We start from the raw sequence: 22,484 nt of genomic DNA on the forward strand, positions 1-22,484 counted from the left end.
TGAGACGTGTGCTTATTTGGCTAGATATAACAGCACTTACCGTTATTGTTGACAACACATGTTGAAACATTAAAAATTGAAGTTATTTTGCTCAAGTTTTTCTGTGTGCTTATGCTTGGACTTGAAATGAAACCATGACTATTTTTGTGCTTGACCAGGATCTGACCCCAGATACGTGCCGTTCCTGGAGACCGAGAGAAGTTTGCAGTCTGTGAGAGAACAACGAAATGATCGAACAGCATCTTTCCGTGTGGGTTAGATACCACGAAAGAGGAAATCTGGATTCGCATATTAGTTCAGCGCCAAATTTATGGTTAGGGATGTCACATCTTTTCCATGAAAAGAAATGATATACCGAGTGAAATCGGCGCGTTGCGAAGACAGTCTATCTGACTTTGAATTTTATGAACGGAGCTATGAAGAACATAATGTTATTGAAAGTGACTTTGTCGGTATTCTGCAAAGTTTCTTCAGATCTGCTTGTTTTGGAGCTTCCGTGTGTAGGAGAATATGAGAATTTAATAACTGCTAACGCAAGTGTCATAAAATTTCGACAGCGTGGTGGCAAAGTTACTCATGTGGCAATTGCCTTTGCAAACAGCTTGTTCGCATATTTTGTGACTACGACCAAAAGTGTGAGTATATTTTGGTATATACGATATATCATGGAAGAGCACCATTATCTTAAAAAAGAGTCTGAAATAGAAGGTTTTGGTTCAGTTTTCGTTATTTTACGCCCTACGGCAAGGAAGAGGTAATTTTTGAATGGCACACTTCAGTTACGGCAGTCACTACAAAGTGTGCATCATTATAATTAATTTGTCTAAAATACTGGAGTTGCTGGCAAATCTGGAGAACTCTAATTTCGACAGAAGCCACAACACAGGACACTGGAAAGACCGAAAAAAAACGAAACTTTGTCAACAAGTGTTTGATTTATTTTGCCTTAAGGATACTGGATTCTTTGTTAAGAAAATAAGATTTATGTAGTGATGTATTTATTTTCTATTTCAAGACTGAAAAATTTAACCTATCAGTTTACGGTTCCAGAGAAGAAGGTTAAAGGTACACATGCCAGGCCGACAAGGAAGAATATTGGAAGCGTTAGGACGGGCTGAATGGGAGGTAGGAGGCTTGATAACAAAGAAAATTAGTAAGATTTGTGCTCTCTAAACATAAAATGGAGCTTTCGCGTCCATTCTATTCAATAGTTTTTTTAAATCACATATCGGGTATATGCTTACCAGTCTGATGGAACCTCAAATATATTTAGTTTCATTTCCCAATCAACCTAGTCAAAAGTTTTACAACTACTTCCACCAAACAGCTCCTCGCTGTACAAGACCAGAACAGTTTACGCTCGAGAGTGTCCTCGTCCCACAGCAGCTATTGGCCATACGCCACCCGCTGCCAACCTCAGACAACTCCTACCAGGTGAACATGGAGCTGCGCTACGGGTGTATTTATCAAGGATCATTTTCTTCTTTATAACGATTTCGATTTTTCGAGCCTGAAACTTATGTTTGAGTGTGAAAATATGTAGTTGTAAAGGGAAAAAGTTCTAGCATTTGAGACATATTGTTCGCTTTGGGTTTAAAGCAAAGGTGAAGGCAGCAGAGACAGCTCTGAACCTTTGCATTCTATGGAAGGCTAGTGCTTTTCGGCAGATTGTCAGGAAGTGTCTGCAACAGATATACAGCATGAAGTACAACAATTTCAACGTCGTGTGACATTTGCATTCAATAGGCAAGGTTCGGAAGTTGGGAGCAGTAGGGAGGGATTACCAAGTCAGGTTTCGTGACTGTGGATATATTAGTAATGGTACTGTATTAGGGGACAATTGGAAGAATTCAAGCATTGCTTAAGAAGCATTAACGATGACTTGTCTGTCCTGCATTTTGGTAGTAAAGGCACGATCCTAGATTTTTGGTGGAAATTGACATTTACATGAGCTATCAGGAGGATATGAATCATTTGATAAATGAGGTGGTAACGAGCTGTCGTCAATGGTTTTTCGATATTTTTCACGATGTAATAGTGGATAAATAATAAAAAAGGACTTTGTTAACTATGTACTTAACTTAAACTGATTTGTTATACACTGCTTTGTACTAAGGCCGCAATCTAAATATTGCGAAATTCCGTGTAAGTTAGCTTTAGACTTTGTTTAGTCAATCGTGATGTCCTACAGTGGGAGTATCGTAAGTTGTCCTCTAGCAGCTGTGGCGTATTTGTTTTAAGAGAAACTAGAAAGTTTCAGGTGATTCTTTTGACTTACAATCCTACTACTACCATTGTAATTTAGTATGCCCTTACCTAAATAACAGAAAGCCGTGTCTCTATGTTGCCACGCATAGCCCTCTTACTAAATTTAGTTTAGTTTCCAAATAAAGTGCACTATTGGGGGATAGTCCTGTCAATAAGAAAAGCAGATCAATAGAGTTCCCCTTTTTCACAGGATTTGACCGTGTGTTGTGTCTAATGGATAGGTAAATCAGGCTTTTCAATTCTTTTCCTAAGATCTCACCCGGAAGATGAATATTATTTTATTGAAGATAGGACAACTCAGTTCCAAGTTAATTTAGTGGTTTAAAATATGTCCTAAGGATCGCCAGCGTTCCCAGTCAATGAAAGAGTGAAGTATTGGAAAAGCTGAAGTATGACTTTTGCCTACTTTATAGCTACTATTTAAGTTGCTTCTTCAAATAAATATTACTCCACGTAAACAGTGTTGGTGCACCCTTATACATTACGTTTCTAAAGGGAAAAAGACCAGTAGATAACTTCTAGGAAGCAAAAAAATTAGGCCAGGGGTCCTTTAGAACAGCACCTTCTACAACCAACAAACTTAAATACCAAAATACTTAGATACTAAAGCAGATACATTTTATACTGAAAATTTCACTTCTAAAAAACCTCTTTCCTCCTGGAATATACTTTTAAAAGCTATTACTCTTTGAACTAACTCTGTACCGTCATTTAACAGATTCTATAACTTTGCTTCACTCTGAATGAATTTTACGTAAGCAACCATTACTATAACATTTTGCAATAGTTAAGAAAACTTTTCCTTCCAAGCATAGTCTGATTTTATTTCTCTGTAAAATACTAAAGCATGGACGTGTTATTACTCTAACTACAATTTTCATTACGCCTTTCAATGAAACAACTCAGACAACTTTTCTTTAACTATTGCTCAAGATGAAAATATTAATGAACTCTTTAACTTTATGATGAAACATTAAATTTAAATTAACTTTATTCAGTTTACACTCTTCCACTACTGAAACGTAATTTAATTTCTACAGGATTTAGTCCCTCACACACATATCTCATTATTTACACAAAAACAATTTAAACGGCGCCTCGTTATATTAACATGGCACTTCTTAAGTCTGTAAAACAGGATACTCGGATTAATCAAACACCAGGAAGGACAAAATAACTGGGTGAACCAGTTTCTTTAAAGTTCAAGAATGATTATTCACTAATGAAACACAGTATAAATTAATGTTTAACGCTGTACAAAAGTATAATACAAAAATATCTTATCTGGTGGCTGTAGGCTTGGGTGTGGGGAACAATTACAGCGCCTGCGCTACCCACAGTACGGCCTGCAAATATCTTGCTGTATTGGCTCAATTTCTTTTCTTAGCGTCGTTCAATTTTACATGCACCAGCCCAACAACTGCCAGGTATGCCGTAAGCCATTTGCATTCTTCATAAGAGGTATTTTTGTGCAAATTTGCAGGCAAAGCTTCTCCTGCTCCACAAGTGTGTTGCCTCAATCACTGCTGCCTACAGAATGGTTCAAATGGCTCTGAGCACTATTGGACTTATCTGCTGAGGTCATCAGTCCCCTAGAACTTAGAACAACTTAAACGTAACTATCCTAAGGACATCACACACATCCATGCCCGAGGCAGGGTTCGAAACTGCGACCGTAGCGGTCGCGCGGATCCAGACTGTAGCGCCCAGAACCGCTCGGCCACCCCGGCCGTAACAGGGAAATTAGCATATTTATTGCTGATTATGAGAAAATTTTTGCTCGGCTCAATCGGCTGTGGCAGAAAGATGTTCCCTTTGTGTGGTCCCAAGAATGTCATTACGCATTTCAACAGTTAAAGGATGCAATGTGAAGCTGTCGTCTGATTTGGTGATTTAGCTAAGCCTGTAGAGATAGTTGAGGATGCATCTTCGTAAGCGACTGGAGCTGTGCTGTTCCATTGATATGTTTCTTCTGACAGGCCCATTGCTTTTGTTTGTAAAGCTCTCAACAAAGCGCAGTGCAGTTGCAGTCAACTTGAAAAAGAGGCGTTAGCCATTTTCTATGGTATTAACAAGTTCCACTAATACTTGTACGGGCAAAAGTTCTGTGTGCTTACAGGTCATCTGCCTTTGATGACTCTGTTAAATCCTGGCACGCCTGTTCCTGCAGTGCAAAAATTGCGGCGTTGGACTCTGTTATTGCCTAAATATCAATTTGAGTGATTATACAGGCCCACTGCACAACATTCGACCGCTGTCTTTCTTCCTCGGTTACCGGTAGGTACCGACACAGCGTTTCATTTGTCTTATTAATCATGTTATCAAATTTATAGCCCATCTTTCAAAATTTTTCGGTTGACTACCAGCGCGATGCTGCAGCAACTACTTTTGACCCAGCTCTTCAGATAGTTTTGCAGTAGGCGCTCCTTGGTGACTTGTAGTTTGAAAGAAATTCCCCACCCAATGGTTTTATAATACCCCAAAGACCCCCTTAAAGCCAATTAAGACAGAATACCATAATATGAAGTAGGGAAGAATTATCTTGGAAAATACGACATCTTTACCTATAAGCTAACACCAAGAAGTTTTGATAACAACAACATTATACATCACTGAGAGTTTTTGTTATGAAAAGAGGAGGAAGAAACCTCAGATTTAATTAATGGACAAATATCCAAGTGATAATTGCAACTAATATCTTGAAAGCTAAGTCCAAGGTGATGTTAGTGAGAGAGAACTTTTATGCGGAAGAGAGTTGTAAGCGCAACGAAGAAATTCAATGCGCCTACGGTACTCTTTCACAGAACAAGTCGCTTGCTGGCTCTCAGCCTGTAAAGACGTGCGAGAACAATTCTTGTCTTAGTTATTGAGAGTACGGAACGCGACGAGATGGTTTTGCGTTCAGAAGTTTTTCTTGCGTAACGTGATTCACGAACTTCGGAAACTGATTTTCTAAGCAGAGACAGGAACTAATAGACCCCTTTATCCGTGCATAACGGGTTAATTGAACTTTATTGACGAAACTAGTGAATATTGGACTTGACTTTCAAATAGTTGGAACTAAAAGAAGAGTGGATAGTATATCAAAGGACTACACTCAATTAGTCTCGAGTAGGACACAATTACACGACTTCACGAAGATAATACAATTACGCTGAAGAGTCAAGTTGTCGTATTCGTCAAGAAACTTAATTTTAATAGAACTGACTTTACCAACCAATTGCGTGTGCGTGTGGTGCGAAAGTTATAAAGTGTAAAGTGGACAAGGAACAATAAACTGTTCGTTCCAAGTGAAATATCAAGCGTAGACTACATTATCAAGTGATTTAATCAATGATGGTTAACCAACGACTGTTCAGTAGGGACAATTTAATCTGAATATCAAAATACCTACTTCATTAATTAAAAAGAGAACTTTTGAACACTTTTTTTAACATTACGGCGTAGGTTCACTTAGACGTGATCAAAGAGTATCTGTGGATCTCGCTTCATACAGGTTCAACAACTCCATAACAACGAGCCAACAACGTACGAGAAGACTGATAATTACAATGTTTCCTTGCAGTTGGTGGTGTGTACGATGCGGATGAGATAAGATTTGACAACTACTGCATATACGGGCAATGAATCTTTCAATCTTAAATGAGAAGAAACAACCATTGTACGAGTTCGCATTTCTGTCTCCCATTCACCAACGGGGACCTACGTCATCGCGCATCGTGTCTCAACTCCACTGCGAGAGGTGTGGCAGTAGCAGCTCTACGGCGTCAACAATATCAGCATGCGGTTGGAGAGCGGGGACGCCACACAGTGTGTGTCTACCTTTTTCATCATCACAGGCTATCTGTGCAGTCAAGTGTTCTGCTGTTACAGACAGAGAATAACGATGCACGAATTGTAATTCCTCACTCCCTTCAGGGGGAAGTTTTGTCATCGTTGCACCAGTGTCACTGGGGCACAGTTTTCAAAAAACAAATCGCCTGACGTCATTGTATTTGGTAAGATACGGACACCGAAATTCAGCAAATGACATTCACTGTAGTGCTTGTGGGGAGCGTCAATCCACTCTGCAACAACTCTATTTTCAGTGGCCATGTCTGTTGAGAGGGTGGCAGTACATACACATTTATGTCACGGATTATTTCTAAAACAACAGGATGGTTGTTGTTGGTAGTCGCATACAGTAACTTTCCGTTTCTAGTGCTGGTGACATCCACCACTACTGCTAGCACTGTACAAAGTTTTCCTTGTATTTCTTTTTCTCTAAGGCCTTCTCAAAGTCTTTGTCTCAGACAATGGTTCAAAATTTACAGTTTTGTACAGTCAATGGCGTACACCAGTATGTATTGATCCTTTCAGCCTCAGTTTAATGGTGTAGCTGAACGTTTCTCTGAAAAGGTTCAAAAGTCTCTTGCAGAAATTCCCTCCCCTTCACCCTTGGGAGCATGCATTAAAGATTTTTCTTTCCCCCTATAGCCATATGTCACCGGCAGAATTATTATACGGTTGTCGTCACCGTTCGCTGTGGCATCCTCTGTAGCCAGTGCACTGGTGTCACCAGAATCAACTGCAGCCTTGTATATGAGTGGTTTTTTGAAAATTTGCCCACAGACACAGCACCCACAGAAGTTTGCAACAGCAATCAGCTCCGCCTCGCTGTCCAACGAGGTGCGTGCCATGCAGAGTGATGCGGATGGAGACCGCCGACGCCGCTCCTCGTCCAGCAGCTGGAGCAGATGTCCGTGGAGGCGCCGCTTCCGAACAGCTGTCGCGACGTCGTGGATTCTCGCCTGCTGTCCGTCCCAACCACAGCATCCGTGTCTCTCTAGATGTGGGCATCCCGCGGTGCATCCCTGGATGCGGGATCACCGCGGCCAATTTTTCGGCTGATGTGCTTGGTAACACTAAAGGTGGTTGCGGACAGTGTGCTGCCATTGTCTCCTGATTAACATCTGCCTTCAGGCATCACCCCCCGCCCCCCTCCCCCCCCCCCCGCCATCGTCACGTGACCAACAACGCACGACGACGATGGTGGGGATGTTTAAGGGGGAGGAATGTAGTGTCGTCCGTAGAATGAGTTCATAGGTTGAATTTGGAACTTCGTGACAGAACCACAAGGTAAAAACAATCGCTGCCACACACAGCCACGAATGAGATATGTGAGCGAAGACACGCCCGACAGAGGTTTCTTAATGTGAGTTTAAGTGAAACAGTCATCAAAGATCATCACAGAGACTTCGTAATGAGCACTATGTAATCTAGGATATGTAAAGGAACAAGGGGATGGATTCATTTATTTAATAAAATGATTACATTATATTTGGAATAAATACTACAAGACAGTTTTTAAAGCGTGTAACGCGGAGATCCAACCGCAAAGCTCGCATATAAACATCGTAAAATGCATTATGATGATATAAACACCAGCTATCATGGATGTTCAACCTTGTGAGACCGTTAGCTGTCTAATATATGATCCACTAAGTAAGTAACTAGTTGTAGACATAGTTACACATTACAAAAGCTTCTATAAAAGCTTTAAAGGTTCTTACAGCATAAAAAGTTCTCAAAAATAGCGATGCAGTAAGGAGAGGTGGTGTAGTAGAAGAAAGGGGGGGGGGGCGGGAGTTGGAATGGAGGAGAACGGGGAAGTAAGTTGAGGAGGGAGATTGGAACTAACAGAAAATAAAAATAGGATATAAGGGTAGGGATGCCAAGAGGGGAGTAGTGGGGGAGGTAGCCTGAGGAAGTATGGGACGAATGGGGGGGGGGGGGGGGTATGGGGAGACCCGGTGTTCACAAGGATATTCGATATCAGATCTGTGTTGCTGAAACAATCTTGAGTAACCATTCCTCCAACACCAATATTTAATACAAACTGTTAGAATACCGACAAAACTATTTGTACATCGATATAATCAGCAACGAGTCACATGAAAGAATTTTAGTTTTTTAACTGGTTTCGGGCACTTTGTGCCCTTTTTCGGAAGATCATACGTATCCCATTTAAGATTAAATTCCTTTTGTATTAGTGGTTGCTGATTATTTCGATATGTACAACTACAGTTGTCGAGGATGTGTACAATACTAAATCTATACGAACCCATATCTGCAACATTATTTGATACTAGTGTTTTAGGTAACAAGTATGACACATTTCGTATGATCATTAGCAAATATAGTAAAATTTATAAACCTGTGCATAATTTAGTTAATGAAATGAAACTTACACTTCTGCTTGGGACATCTAACTTACATCACATCTTTATTACATTTATAAGGTGGCAGTCCATTTTTACCACCTTCCATGGACAATATATAAGGTAACAGTCCATTTTACCAACTTCCCTAAGCATCTCCTCGACGAGAGAATTTGAATTATATGTCATGTGCCATACTTCGGGCGTGACAGGTTTAACTTGTATACCAAATGACAATGAAAATGTAAAAATATCCTTAACGTACAGAATGAAACGACGAAAATTCGAGGCGGCGAGACACAAAATAGTGTCGAGTGCGCGAACAAAGAGGCACACAAAGTCAAAATAATAGCTACTAGGCCGCACAAATCAATGTTGTACGTACAACGAAGGTATCTGTTAGAACAGTGTGGCGAAATGTGGCGTTAATGGGCTACGGCAACAGGCGACCGACGCTAGTGCCTTTGCTAATAGCATGACATTACCTGCAGTGCCTCTTCTGGCCTCTAGACCAAATGGGTTGAATACTAAAGGACTGGAAAACTATTTCGCGGTCAGATCAATCCAGATTTCAGTTGGTAAGAGCTGATGGCAAATTTAGAGCGTGACGCAGACCCCACGAATCCATGGACCGCAGTTGTTAACAGCACACTGTCCAAGCTGGTGATTGCTCAGTTATGGCGTGAGCTGTTTTTCCATGAAATGGACTGGGTCCTCTGGATGTTCGCCTACCTGTAGATCATTTGCTGCCATTCATGGACGTAGTATCCCCAAACAATGATGGAATTTTTATGGGTGACGGTGCGACATGTCAGACGGTCACAGTTTTTCGTAACTGGTCTGAAGAACATTTTGGACAATTCGAGCGAATGGTTTGGACGCCCAGATCGTCCCATATGACTCGGGTCAGTTTGTGCTTAAAATCATCCACCGATAACTGTTTCGCAATTATGGACGGCTGTAGAGGCAGCATAGCTCATTATTTCTGCAGGGGGACTTGCAACGACATGTTGAGTCAATGCCACGTTGCGTTTCTTCACTGCGACAGCAAAAGAAGGTCCCACACGCTATTAGGAGGTGTCTCGTGACTTTTGTCATCTCAGTGTTTACCGCATTCCTGAAATCACACTCGCTACTGAGTAATGTATCTGGTTTTTCAGGTAATGCCCAAATATTTCAAGTTACTTGGCGACATTAAAAGAACGTCCTTTCGGAAGCGTCCACACAATTTCAGAATGTGTATGCATTGGTCTTACGAGTGCTTTGTTTCTGTAGATTGTCTCCAAATGCTATGTTATCGTTTCGCAGTGCAGTACGTTCCTTAAATCGATTCTCAAAAGTTCTTCTAGTCTCACCCCATATTGTTATGACAGTCATTGCACTTAATCTTATACACCCTTACAACTTAATTTATATCATGTTTCAGCTTACAACGAAGTGTTTCACTCTTATGAAAGCCTATACTTAAGCTGATTTTCGAAAACTTTTCCGCTATTGTATCACATAAACTTCCTGTATATTGACCTAAACTGGTTATCATGTGTGACTACTTGCAGCTGAACAGTTAAAATAAATGTTTTATAGAATTAGTTTGAATAGTTGCGACACCTGTTTGTTATGATTCAGAAGGAAAGAGACTCCTTCCCTACACCGCAAATTCTAAATTTATCTGTGCTCCTACAATGTTTCTGAACTATTTACAAACAAAGGTAATGGACCATTCTAGCACAAACGTTAAATGCAGTAACAGATTATCCCTTTCCACATGAGATAGACTGTATCGCGCGCTCTGTGAGTTCATGGTGCTCTTAAAGTTCCAATAGCTTTCCAGGCGCTTGCCTCCACCTAGAGGAGTAAAGTAATCAGAAATAAGATCAGTGTTAATTGAAGGAGTTGCAAAAGTGAATTTCTCGTGGCAAAGGCGAATCCAATGAGAGCCGAGCAAACCCAATAATCTTAACGCGCGGTAATCTTGCTGGACTGGATTCGGAGTTTCTCCTTCGGCTTCCCGGCGGAGGTAACTCTATGGACGACTGGCAATCCATTTTTCATCCTCTCTTACTCTCCACCCATTCTCTCTCATCGAACTGGTGCATTAATCAGAGATCAGTTTTGATACCGTATTTGTGCTGTGAGAAGGAATTTTCGCAACTGTCAGAGCACACGGAATACCTATCGCTAGGCCACCGATTTCATTTACAATAACAGTAATCCAAATACTTTTAGCTGACAAAAAGAATAAAAAGTGCCCTCTTATTCTGATGCTAGTGGTAAAGATACAGGAAAGCACTTACGATTAGTTTAGCTACTAATACACAGAAAAAAGAGACATAGTTTCATTGAATTACTTCTACGACTCATTTGAAATTATTCTGAATAACAAGCTCATGTGATTTGTGGTACGGTTGCTGGACAGAGATTGAACCGATGATACTTTCAGGATAATTGAGTCCACTTTATTAATATTTGTGTGATTGGAAAGCAATTCATGAATATCGAGAATTCGTTTGAGAATTTATATAGCTATGTAAAGCTGTGTGTAAGATAAAGTGGTGTTTATGACCACTTGATTGGCGGGTATACGAGTGGATCAATAATGATTTATGCATCATTGTTCTCTATCTCTCGCTCGCTCTCTCTCTCTCTCTCTCTCTCTCTCTCTCTCTCTCTCTCTCTCTCTCTCCCTCTCTGTTTTCTGACACAGAAACACACACACACACACACACAGAGAGAGGTGAAAAGTGCAACCGGAGGATGACCTAAGAAACCAAAAGCCGATTCGTCGTCAAACAAATAATAATTTGTAGAACACCAGGAAAGCGATACCTATTCGATTATGTACCAGTCATGGGTTTTACATAACTAAGAGTACTTCGATATGACAGGATCTTCTGGAATGCTTTGTTGTATGAATTCTAGACCGCTTTCCTCTTCTTCTGAGAGAGCGCTACAATAACGTGTTGCATATTCTCTGTAGTGAATGCGTAACAAACAGGATACGTCACACCCAAGTGTCATAGCTCGATGACACTTGGAACGAACATAGAAAGAACTCCTACAGTATTGTACTGTACAGTACAGTACAGTAAATTACTGAAAGAAATACGCATTGAGGCGAACAGATGTGACACACTTACTAGAAGACAATAATCTCATGGAGTCACAACAATTCATAATAGTTCTCTAGATATTAAAACCGTCGACACATGGTACTTAATAACGTGGGTGATCACCACGGACAGTAATGCATCCAGTACTTGGTCCCAGGCTGGCCGCAAGGTTGGTAGAGATTTGCTGTGCGAGGGCGTTCCATTACTGCACCATCGCGGTTGACGACTTATGGAGGATCGTTGCTGCTTATGGACGTGCTGTAATACGTATTCCCAACGCACCGGAAGGTGGTCGATGGGATATAAGGGTAGGGAAACGGACAGGACAGTCAATTTGTCCAACATGCTCTCGTTCCAAGAGTTCTCCCACTTGATATCACGCACTGTCATACATAAAAATGAAATCACGCCCGAACGAACCCCTGAAAAGACGAACCTGGGGAGGGGGTACAGTACCACAATAACTTTGACTGTTGAGAGTATAGTGTGCAAAGTTTTGGGGGTCAGTTGGCCCGTGCAGCTTTATGCCTATCGACACCACAACACCAGGACCACTGAAAAGATTATGTTCGACCATGTTCCCAGGTGCATTGCGTGTTCCCTCCTCTCTCAATATGAGGGTACACCCAGCATTGTCAAACATTATTGCTTTGGTCGAACGCGATCATTTTGTAGCGATGCACTCAAAAGAGTAAGAACAATCGAGAGATTTACTTACTAGGAGGTAACCTGTAGTTGCAGTACTGTAACCCCCGCCCGGCTAGCAGCGCGGTCTAACGCGCTGCTTCACGAGCGGGAACCCACCCGGCGGTTTAGTGTCAAGGTTCGGTGTGAGGGCCAACCTGTGGATGGCATTTTAGGCGGTTTTCCATCTACCCCGGCGTACGCGAGCTGGTTCCCATTATTCCACATCAGTTACACTATGTCGGCGACTGCTCTGCAAAGACTGCCTCCACGTACATGTACAACATAAGTACTCTACCACGCAAACATTTGGGGTTACACTCGTCTAGTACGAGAAGTTTCCAGGGGCTCCACTGAGGACCGAACAGCACAATAACCCTGGATTCGGTGTGGGGCGGTGGTGGGTTGGGTGGACTGCAGTGGCCTGTTGTGAACCACTGAGGGTCACGGTGGAACGAAACCTTTCCGTCGTTTCTAGGTACCCGGGTTAATACACAATACACATACACGGGAACCCCATAGCTAGAAAATTCATAATATGGTTTTCGTAACCACTGGCTGTGCTGAAGTGGCAAAACTAAAGAAATTTCGTATTTAATTTACGTTATCGGTGGTTTCTCTGTAACACTTTAGATGAAAGATGGATCATTTTTATGAACGGCCCATTTGCGATTTGCAGGACCGTTTTTGCCCATTCTGTAATTTATCGCCATCCTCATAAACTCGTTTTTGATGGAAAGTTAAATCTTAAACTTCTTTCCTTTCGAATTCCAGAAAACTGAATCAAAAATAATGAAAAAGAACAACAATAATGTTGGATCTGTGAAAGACAACAAACATTACTTAATGGATACAGTAACACCGTATCCTGTAGGATGAGAATGCTTTGGGAGCAGAACGGAGAGGGGACAGCGGTAAGTTTTTGGTCCTGCATTCGAGCGTACTGGGGTCAAAGACCTACACAGCAATCCAGATGTGTATTTTCCGTGTTATTCCAAAATAACGTAAAACATTTATTGAAATGGTTCATATATATTAAATGTGTAGGTGATTTGTGTGTACGCCTCTGCAGCAACAACAACGACTGGGCATAGTGTAGAAGTGAGTTTACGTGGCAGACGAAGTGGTCTAAATTTCGGCTACCGTCTATATTTGCGCAAGCTCGATATTTGGTACCCGGAGGCGCTACAGCCCTGCGGCAATAGAGTAAAACAGCGCTTCAAGCTACGTCGGATGAATAACTGCCTCAACTGTTCATTCTCGCATGCCGTTGTAGTCAACTTAAACTCCATGTCAACCTTCCTCAAAGTTTTGCAGACACACATTTTTATTTATTCACACATTTTCGAATACGAATAGTCTTCTGTTTAATACGTCGTGTTATGAGTAATTTTAGCTTTTAGAAATCTTTTGTATTGATAGCTACTGTTTTCGTTGTTTTACAATCAACCTAAAAATTACGTAATAGCAATTCAGGCTGTTACGAGTGGTCTAAATTTGGACCATCGCCAGATTTACGAGCATTTTGTCAATACAACTATGAGGTGCCGTTTTCGTTTTAGAATCCAGAGAACAGAGCCAAAAGAAATCCCATAGAGAAAGAGTGAGAAATGAAAGGAAACATACGTGACCAAGGCAGTCCGCGATAAAACTTTGTGAACGAACTTCTGAAGAGCTCCCTCGCACTTCAGATAGTCCAATGCTTGGACCATCTGAAGTTTCAGCCCCTTTGATTAATTAATCTCGCTCAAACGGATCCCTTGTCGGTGGTAGCCCTTACGAGTTACGATATTGTTCCTGTTCCTCCGACAAACAAAATAAAACGCAAAACTAGAGGTAAGGCCGCAGGATTTGCCCTGATAGATGGCACTCCTTACAAAAAATATTACAAAAATCTGCCAATGAAGAAATTATGTACGACATTAACTGTAATGACTGTCATAAACAGTATGTAGGCAGTTCTGACGTTACGGTTAATAATGGAAGCAAGACTAAAGAAAAATCAAGACACGTTCATAGGATTTGTCGATCTCGAAAATGCCTTCGACAGTGTAAAATGGTGCAAGGTGTTCGAAATTCGGAAAAAAGTTGACGTAAGCTATAGGGAGAGACGGGTCATACACAATATGCACAATAGCCAAGAGGGGATAATAAGAGTGGACGACCAAGAACGAAATGCTGGTATTAAAAAAGGGTGTAAGATAAGGATGTAGCCTTTCGCCCTTACTGTTCAATCTGCACATTGAGGAAGCAATGATGGAAATAAAAGAAAAGTTCAGGAGTGGAATTAAAATTCAAGATGAAAGGATATCAATGATACGATTTTCTGATGACACAGCTGTTCTGAGTGAAGACGAAGAAGCATCACATGATCTACTGAACGGAATGAACAGTCTGAGTGCACATTATGGATTGAGAGTAAATCGAAGAAACACGAAGGTAATGAGAAGTAGTATAAATGAGAACAGCGAGAAACTTAACATCAGGATTGAAGAAGTAGATGAAGTTAAAACGTCCCCTTAGAACAATTATACATGACTCTGCTTAAACTGACACACAATATTTTTAGCGCAACGCAATCTGACTTTTAATAATCCCTATAAAAGAATGGCCCTGACTAACAATAACCTATACCTTTCACAAATCACTTACCTCACAAAAATCATCGTTACTCAAACTACTGCAATACATCGAGCGCCAATGCTGCCAGCTAAATAAAAGATTCAAACTACTGAAGGCACTAACTACTGATAGGCGTAGTTAGCAAATGAAAGATTTTGATAGAGAACAAACAATGTATTTACCTTAATAGTGTTCAAAAGTGATTATTTATATATATATATATATATATATATATATATATATATATATCAGTCCATGATATCCAATATTACAAATTTACTGTCTCTGTCCAGATCATCCGCTCTCCCCATCTCACTCCCATCTCACCTCCAACTGTGCAACGCTACACGCTGTTCACATCCAGCTGCCCAACACCACAATGGCAGACAACAATGCAAACTAGCTACAGACTGCAAACAGCACAGCCAGTGATTTTCATATAGAGCGCTACATGGCGTTACCAATAAGAAAACTTAAACAGCCTAAATCTAAACCGCCTACTTACATAGCCCCCATGATCCCCACAAAAAATTTTACAAATTGTTTTGGGCACTGGCCAATACATATTTAATAAGAAATTTTTCACAGTTTCTATAACAAAGAAATCATATGCACACACTTATTGATACAATGTTGGTCAAAAGCTAATTTTCTCGCAGTCCATAAAGACAGTCTTGATCATTCATCACAGTAAAATAGCACTGTTTTTCTCAATGTCTGAGCAGTAAAAGAAAATGCACATGGAGCAGTGGATTTACATGCAGTCTTGAAGAAGTAGTGTTGTCCTTCCAACGGAAAGACAGTGCTGACTCTTGACATGCAGACAGGTAATGGGCCACAACAGAGCAAACCCACAGCAGAGTCAGTCGAAGTTTTAAAGAATATTGGTAGGTAAGTCGTCACAGAGTAGACCCACTGTAGTCCTGGTAGAGATTATGGTATTGGTGGGCCACCAGAGGTGCAGACCCACTGCAGTTCTTGTAGAGACAGCCATCAGCCATCTGTTGCAACTGTGCAGGTACACAATCATCATGGAAGAGTCTTGCAGACAATATAGCAAGTCCATAAACCACCACTTGTGCACGCACAAAGTTTTTGGAATTATCCTTAGAACCAGCAATGCTGTTAATCAGTCCCTTGCTGAATTATTAACACACGTCCAAACACTAACAGTCCCAACCTCTCACATATTGTGCATATACTATGACCAACAGAAACGTGTGCAATGAAATGAATGCTTAATAGTTACTTATTTCGCTGAACTGGTGTCCATTGCAATTTTATAACATGAGAATATAATTACAAAGATACAGTAAACATCATTAAAACATAATAATACAGATAACATTTGTAGTAATACAGGCTTTACAAAAGAATAGAAATAAACATATACATCAGTCTTACAGGAATTATGACATAAGTAAATATATAAAATAATGAGAATAGTTTTCGAAACATTAATTTCCCATATGAGCATTGAAACAAAACAGAATAAATAAAGTATAAACATCTTCACAAAGTAAATAACATATTATCAGACAAATTCTACAACATAACTCTTATTAGATAAACACATAAAGACAGGAAAAACACAAATTCACACAGTGTAATAACACAAAAATACAGGACAGGGTTTGTTTCCAGTGTGACATTTGGTACTGCAGTCTAACCAAAAACTTCATTCTGTAGATCCTTCCTCTTATTTCAACATTTGTTTCCACAAAAAAAAAAAAAATCCTATCCAAGCATGCTTTCTGTACTCTGTTCACATCCTCTTTCAAAAATAGTTTTTCTCCACTGTACACTACTTTTTTGGCCAAACCATTTTCATATAGCTTCTCAATGCATTTCTTCCAATTCATCATAACTCATTCTCTTATATAGTGTACCCCCTCTTAAGTTAACTTAAATCTACTGAGCTCAGATGCTAAACTAAGGGATGAGGCAATGCAGCAGCACAAAACAATTAATACAAACAGCAATGAAAAAAAACGGAAATTGTCAAAGCGAGCAGCAAACAAATATAAATTAGCAAAGCAATTGCAATATTACAACTAATATAAGGCAATGTGCAGCAAACAAGAAAAATAAATCAGTAGTAAAACTGGCTTAACAGAGTAATACAAAGTGAAATTCAGTAGCACTATGCCCGGCAAACAACAGCAGCAAATGCAGTAACTTATACCTAAATATGACATAGCTCAAGCAGAAAAAATATTACACTAAAGACAACAATGCCTGTAAGGGAAATGTCTGTTCACATCTTAATGTCTATGTAATTAAAGAGGTGCACCACAACTTATTCTACAAAATAAATTACCAAGTACTTGAAAAGAAAATTATGTATGCAGTTCCTGTGAAGGGAAATGTCTTTTTGTGCTCCCTCATTTTTTTGAAGTAGATCATAAAGTTATTGTTTACTGGATCTATAGGCATAAAATATGTATGTTAGTACAACTATAAAATTTTATTTTAACCAATGCTGCAGTGCAGCTAGAAACTAGATATTAAACAAAATGAGCAAACTCTCAACTACAAAGACAATAGATGTAAAATGTTTCTCATCATTTCATTAGGTATTTTAGTAAATATCATAAATTAAAAGCTCCACAGTGTAATCATATGTTTTCAAGTTTGAACGTGTCATATTTGCAATGCTTTCTACACAGAAATCTCAATAGCAAGGATAATGGCCTCCTTTTTTCTCCACCTGTGCCTCTGAAAGGCACACACTAATGACTTTTTTCCAGGCAACTGTCACGCAGCTGGGTGCCCACGACGCATTACGTGAAGGGCACTTAACTTTCTTACCGAAATATTTATGACACCAGTTTGTACTACATTGACAGTCTTATATAAAAAATTTCACAGGTCAAGAATTTGCGTTGCAAATGTGTAGAAACAAAATCCTATGATTATAACAGTGTGCAAAAAATTTTCACCTGCATTGTGATACGTTCACACATTTACACAAATTTCACGACTCTTAAAGTACGTTTTTCAGCTTATTGGTCATTAACATACCTCAACAGCATAATACACATCGTCATCGTAATAATAACATCATAACAGATCAATCACATCTTAGAATCGTCACAGCTGCTTTCAATAATTTCAAGACCTTCAATAGAGTTATCTACCTCAAACGTACTTCAAAAATCATGATCCCTTACCAAATACATCATTCAAAGCTCTCGTAGTATCACAATGGTTCCGAAAAAATATGAACAGTTCACAAGTACAGACAAAATACAATTTCATAAGTGTGAAGTTATCAAACTGTGTAATTGCGTAAACATCTGTCACTGATGTAGTAGAAAAATGTTTGTCTCTCTCAGTTAAATGATCAGATAGCTGTGTAATTATGTGTTAGAGAAATATGGTACCGATGTGTAAAGTTGTATAAGCAAATACCATATTAGCTAAGGCTCCTTGTGCTTGCCAAACACATGGTACACAAAGTAAGCAGGTACCCCCCCGAGCATTAATGTAATTATACCCTCAGGTGTTACAGATTACAGCAATGGAATGAAATGTATCACAGAAAACCGTTGTATCATTGTAATTCAAAAATCTTTAAAAATAAATATTTTAAGTACAAAATTAATAACTCAAATACGTGTTCTGCGATGCTAAATTGTGACTCTTGTTGTAACATAATCTCCGTGGAAGTGTCGTAGTTATCGTCCTTCGAAAGCTAAGTCCTGCAGAAGTCAATGTACTTACCTCTTGATAAACAAAAGTGAAACGCTTTGTGTATATATATTATAGATATCTTACTTACTATGCTTATTGCCGTGATGAAGAAAGTACTGTGCTGTAACGTATTGTTGTGCTATGGAAAAGGCTGTCTCATTGTAGCTATACCACAAAAGTTACTACTAAAACATGTTTTCCTTTCCAAATGAATTCAGAAAAACTGTGCAGATATAAAACAGAAACAACGCAAAAGCAACATTGTAAATTGTCACTCATTAGTAGCATCATGATAAAATCTTGTAGCTGTCACATAAACTAACCACTGTGTCATCTAGTATCTCGCAGAAAGTACTTTAAATCCAGAATGTATTTTCTAGTAAACCAAAATGTTGCATTAATATCTCATTAACAGTACGAGTATATGTTCTAAGTATGTAAGCTTGCGTTATGTAATCATGCAACTAACAAGCAAGAATGTACAAATAACAACACTGTGTCGTCTGTTCACTATAACAATGCATTCGTAATTTCTGTTTAAAAATGTTCTCTAGGCTCTAGACTGGATAGTTAACTTCAAAACGTTGTTACATGTTAACAGTTTCTCAGTGTGAGAAATTGTGCTAGTAGTATGTAGTGAAAAGTTTTATGGCAAAGATTAAGTTAAAAAACAGATTATCTTTCAATAAACGGTTTTACATGTGAAATGTGGTGTAAACTTTTACTCTTCCTAGTACGCAGAGTTTGAACTTGAACGCAATTATCATGAGGTATACGTCGGTAAAGAATACTGGAATTTTTCTCAAGGTTAGCGTCTACGTTAATTTTCTCTGAGCCAGCCGGCGCACATGGCTACCTACGGTGCGAGTCATTATCTGTCTCTTTGTTGGCGCGCATCGTTATTGGGATTAGGAGACCTAACGTTTACAAATTTACCTTGTCGAGAGCGCCCTGTCCTGTTTGAATCTCGCCAGTTCTGATGAAATTCAGGTCTGTCGTTTTGTCGGTAGTTTACATAGTTTCTTTTTTGTCGGTCATGTGGTGGAGAATTTCTCCCTGAATCGTAACTGCCACGAGAAAATTATATGTATCATATTGTGTTATTGTATAAAATTATGTATTTTTTTATTATTTATTTTTGAGAATATCTGCGTCGGCGAGTAATGAAACCGCCACAGACGATAAATGTCGAACAAAGATCAAAATAAGTAACTAGTATATAATACGTGACGAATATCAATTTATTTGCCTTCTTCGTCTGGGAGTCGAGCGAGTAAGATATCCTGTGTCGTAGTAGCGAACGCTAGTGTAGCATTCTTTTGTCGAGACTAAGAGATGTATGCCATTACGTGTGAATTCATAAATGTGTGTAACAATTGAAATATTTAAATGTTTTAATAGAGTTATGTAAATGAAAACTTGCATTATTAATTGTTAAAGCTTGCTTGCCTATTATCCCATCCTGTTGAGACATTTTTCAGTTATATAAATATTATCTGTGGTGCTGAGCTGCGTGGCGAACGAAAGAGCCACTGCCACGGCGTATTCAAACGACTTCCAATATAGTCTATCATACCGCAAGGAAGCGGTAAAGTAACAGTAAAATAATATTATTTCTTTTAGCTTCCAGACTTGCAGTGCAGATCAGCAGATTTTATGATGTGTTGCAGGTTGACGCGGGCTGCTGATAGTATATAACTCACAGTACAAATAAGTTAATGTACCGTCAAAATCTAATAGGAATCTTGCTGTGCTCCGTTCTGGTCTGGCAAACTTTATAGTGAAAACGTATTTTTTTAATAAGAGTCTCATGTTCTTGTGCTAGTCGTGGTATCGAATGGTGTTCTACCGAGAAACAAAATCCACTGCAAAATTTTGTTGTTGAACGATCATACGAACTGTAACATCAGTGTTCATAACCAAGTAATTTCAATTTTCAATAACTATAAAGTAGGGAAGATATGTTGATTTTTAGAATGAGTTACAGTCACGAAAAAACGTTCCTTTAATTGTAGGCCAGATACAGAACAATAAGATCTCAATATATATATTTTGCTTTGTTAAAAGGTAATGATGATAAAGAAATTCAAAGCACGGCATTACTAACAGATATTTCGCGGCTCTTTTCGTATATGCGATATTAAAAAACGCGAAACGGTCATGTGGTGGAGAATTTCTCCCGGAATCGTAACTGCCCGGTGGACCATTGCATCTGAAGTTATTCTGTCTCCCTTGATAATATTTATTCTGGTTCCCATATTGTCTGTTTCTCTGATTGTCTCTGTCATAGTCATTACCGCAGAGAGGTGATCTTTCCCTGTAATTATTACTACTCTGCCAACGGTTGTCATACGGGTGGTGTCTGTTTTGGTCACAATTTGTCGTGTGAGAATGGACTTGTCATGTCTAGTTATTATTTCTTTCATCGCGGAATTGCGACGGATGTGACCTGTAATTGTTGAGTTCCTGTTTTCGCGTTCCACGATTGTCAGTGTCAATTTCTAATTCTTGTAAGAGCCCCTGAAAAGCTTCAATGTCGTCTTTGCAATGTCGTGCCAAAATAATATGTCGTAAATGTTCGGGTAATTTGATTAACCAAATGCGGATGAGTTCTGAGGGGCTGTATGGGTTTGACAGGTACTGATTCTTGTGCAACATTTCCTCAAAATATTTTGCAAGACTGGAAAATTCATATTGTTCGAAATGTTTCATCATTATGATGCTATGTTTTACTCGGTCTTGTGTAGCTTGAGACCAATATGCTGAGAGGAAGGCATGATAAAATTCTCCTTCACTGTGACAATCATGAATGACCGATCGCATTCTTTCAGCTGGTTCATTCTCTAAGTAGCCACACATAAATTCTAATCTGTGCTCTAATGACCAGTTGGGAGGAAAACAATGAGAGAATTGATGGAGCCACGCTTTTGGATGAATGTCGTTGCCAGAATTCTTAAATGTTTTGAATTTACGTATAGTAATGAACAGCTTATAGTCAAAATCATCGTGTTGGCGAGTAGCATATCGGTCATTGTTACGTCGTGTCGGCGGTTCCATCGCAAAATTCGGTGCACCTTTCCAATTTCTTTCATAATTTCCGAAATGCCCTGTGTTATTATTTTGTGGCTTTTCCTTATTTATAAGTCCCTCTTCCCGTGTTGGAGCGCGAGTATCCTCCGAAATATGTAATTTTTGTATTACTTGTGCCAACTGTTCTTGTACTTCCCGGATTTCTCTTTTGTTTTGCGTATTAATTTGATTCTGATTTTGTTTGAATTTCTTAATTTATTCATACTCTTCTGTGTCAGTGATGGCTACAGGTCTTGTGTCATTCAGATCATCATCTACCTTTGCAGATAAGTTAGTGAACTGATCCGAAAGTTCAGCTACTTTCTCCGATAGTGTACTTATTCCCTCAGTGTGTTTTTCCGAACCAAGTTTCAGAGTGTCCATTTGTGTTGAAATCGTATCTACTGTGTCCTTTAAGTTATCCTGAGTATTTACAAGTTGCGTAACCGAATCGGTAGATGCAAACTGAGTCAATTTTAGCTTGCAAGGTCTCATGATTTTCATGAACAATAGTTTGCAGTTCTTTTATGGCTGCTTCGTGATTCTGTAATGTATTTTCATGCCGCGAAAAAATAGGTTGGAAATGCTCACAAATTTGTGTTTCTACGTCATTACAGACTTTTTGACATTTCGATTCGATTTTATGTAACTCAGTAGTCAAATCTTCACATGTTTGTTCACGTCTATGTTCCACTGAGTCTAAATTTTGAAGCTTTTGTTCCATTGCGTCTAACCGTTGCTGTGTTTGTCTCTGGTGTTGTTCCATTGTGTCTAACTTTTGAAGATTTTGTTCCATTGTGTCTAACTTTTGAAGATTTTGTCCCATTTGTTTCTG

This window comes from Schistocerca piceifrons, chromosome 3 (assembly GCF_021461385.2).
Source record: "Schistocerca piceifrons isolate TAMUIC-IGC-003096 chromosome 3, iqSchPice1.1, whole genome shotgun sequence".
Lineage (NCBI taxonomy): Eukaryota > Metazoa > Arthropoda > Insecta > Orthoptera > Acrididae > Schistocerca > Schistocerca piceifrons.